The sequence below is a fragment of the Pinus tabuliformis genome, chromosome J (assembly GCF_031772625.1).
Source record: "Pinus tabuliformis cultivar Carrire ecotype Pingquan chromosome J, CPIR1, whole genome shotgun sequence".
Lineage (NCBI taxonomy): Eukaryota > Viridiplantae > Streptophyta > Pinopsida > Pinales > Pinaceae > Pinus > Pinus tabuliformis.
Window position 1 is genome coordinate 172109510 of NC_142295.1, and position 3191 is coordinate 172112700.

Here is a 3191-nt window from a genome sequence, read left to right on the forward strand (position 1 = left end):
GGTGATGTTGTGACTTCTAGAAATCCCACAACCACTTTACTAAAAGCTTGATAAGTATAAGGGTCACTATCATATTCAATGTTTGGGATATTGAAACCATGAGGAATATCTGCAATAACTAGGGAATAATCCCTTTTAGGTATGAGTTTTGCAATGTCTTCACAATCACCTTGTATTATTTGATATTGGATAGTCTTGAGCCCATTCCAAATGAAATGAGTAAGACTAGGATCAAGTTCAACATTACTAAAACGATGCTTTCTCAAGATTTCCATCTTCATTTTTTCAATAAAGATTTTGAAACTATCCGGTGCTCCATTTGCATCATTCTTCATCTTTAAAGAAATAAATATATATGTATACATTATAAAATAAAAATAGTATACATATTAATAAAAATGATGTAGAAATTAACATACATTTTTAAATGCAAAATAAAAATATTTTAATGTTGATGTAGAACCTGAATTTGGGTAGTTGCATACAACATCATCCCAACTATCTTCATTCAACAATTTAACCATTTGTTATTGTATTCTCATATAAACCTTGTGACTGAATAAATAAAGTAAAAAATGTTAATATAATGATATGTATAACAAATACTACCAACAACATTATGTTATATTTAAAAGAAACTTATAATCCATAAATAATTAAAAATAATTCAACAAACTTACTTTTGAAATTCCTCACACATTTCGTCCAATGATAATTCACCTTACTTCACACGAGATAATATTGTTTTGACAAGTTTTTCATCTTTCACCCCTTGCAATGCCCTCCAAGGTGTGATAGTCATATCTTCTGGAAGGAACTTCATTTCAGAATGTGTTTTACTGTTGGTACATATCAATGGTTTAGACTTTTTGACTTTCTGGTTTTTTATGCCAATGTTCTCCCACATGTAGAAAATCTCATTAATCAATTCCCATATCTCTCGAGTTCTAAATGTCAACTGGAAAATGTTATCCATATCTATGAATATTTTAGAATTTACTTTGCCACCTTTTGAATTTATTTTTTCCTCAATTTGATAACCTATTTCCATACAACATTCATTTTGAAAGGCTAGACTAACCTTTGTCTTATCCCCGCCACATTTTTCTTCAAATTCATTATGAATAAATCTAACATTTCAGATGAAAGTCATAGACATCTTATACTCATTATCTGTATTATGATTCCATGCAAATAACTTTGCTTCTGTATCTATTAAACCAACATAAATGATACATTTCATTGTTTCAAAACACAGGTTATTGGGATATTCTTCCATCAATTGCCTTTTAGCTTCTAAATAATGGTCCCCCCCAAGTACATAATATTTGTATTCAAAACATCTTGACTTATCAAATGTCTCTTTATTGAGAACTTGAATTGGATCAACACGAAGCACATAATCAACCACATGTGCATATGGATTGTACCTTATCAATGTTTTCAAGTTGTGAACATGCAGGTGGTGTGGCTTTCTAATTTGATATTTAAATTATCCTTCATTTGGCTTATAGATTTAGCTGGCATTAAGTTGAAATATACGATTGCCCTCAATTAAGTTTGTCTTCATCAACTAATGTCAATTGACTTTTTGTTTTGTTTTAATGATGTCGTCCTCCAAATCAGCGCTTGGTGTAATGATTTCCCTACGTCCTTTTGAGTTTTCACTAGGATCTTCATTGTTACCCATGATTTTTTTAGAACGACCAACTTTTAATTTCTTCGTCCTATCGGTTATCACATTTTATTCTACATAAGCAATATCCTTGTCATCAATTGGAAGGGAGACATTCATCGGAATTTTTGTTTTTGGTCTTTTATGGTTCTTCTCCTTTCTAACATTAGTTCTAATCTCATTCTCAGTAATGGCAACATATTCTTCAGTTTCAGCTTCCTCATCTTCAAAAGTAACATGTCTAGCTTTACTAGATTGATCCACTATAGGCATTCTTTGTTGATCCCTTATATGTATTCTTGTAGCATCATGAAGTATTTTGTTTTGCTTGTTTCTCATATCTTCTTTTGACTTTTAGTGGAAACTGCTGACAACCTTCATAATATCTCACTCTATATAATAAAATCCCCCCGACATAACTGAAAGGCCCTCAACAAAATTATGTCAAACAAAATATAATATGTCAATAATAAGTAAGTTATAAAAAATATAATGATACAATTACAATAATGTAAAAAACATAAATATAAAAAAGAATACTTTTGATCTTTTATGCAATGTCGTTTACGATTTGTTTACATATCCTTGTAGAATCTTTCGTCGTGTCATACATCGACAATGAAAATGATATCTAATATTCTCATTTGACTTGGGCGGTTTTGTAAGTACATAAACAACTTCAGTATCCAGCATCAAACATATGTCTAGTACTTTTTCCATCACCTCATAACTTCCACCATCGTAAATCATACCAGCATATAGATATATTTGCAGATCTTCATCGCCTTCTCTATCTTTCACATACCATGCAAATTTTGTACACTTCACTTCTTGTGATTTCTTCCAGTATGAAATCAACTTCTTTTCCTTTGAGGAGCCACTTTCTGGATTTTTACCAATTAGCTCAGGTCGGGTTCATTCAACAATATTTTTTTAGGGTCCACCTGTAGCTCTAGATGATGTAATTGTTGTTTTTGGTCCAGAAAGATTCATAAAAACTTTCCTTGATGTTATTTTCCTGCAATATATATATATATATATATATATATATATATATATATATATATATATATATATATATATATATATATATATATATATATATATATATATTCCCTCTGGAAAGTAGGGATCCAATTCTAAGAATCAGCCCCCTTCCTGCAAGTGGGTCGTTGTGTCGCAGGCGGGCATGCCCAAGGCCTGGGCCCACCTGCCAGCGACACATTGGCCCCCTGGCAGGCAAGGGGCCGATTCCGAGCCCGTCGAAGGCACTGCGGCTCCCTGCCTGCCAAGGGGCCGTTGTGCCTTGGATGAGCACGCCCAACCATGGACGTGTCCATCGGCGGCACAACGGGCCTGAGAGTCGATTCTCATAATCGCCCTCTGCCTGCCAGGGGGGCATTATATCGCTGGCCTTAGGTATGCCCGCCCATTACATAGCGGCCCCCTGGTAGTCAGGGGGTCGATTTTTAGAATTGGCTCCTTGCTTGCCCGAGGGGAAATGCAAAAAAAATAT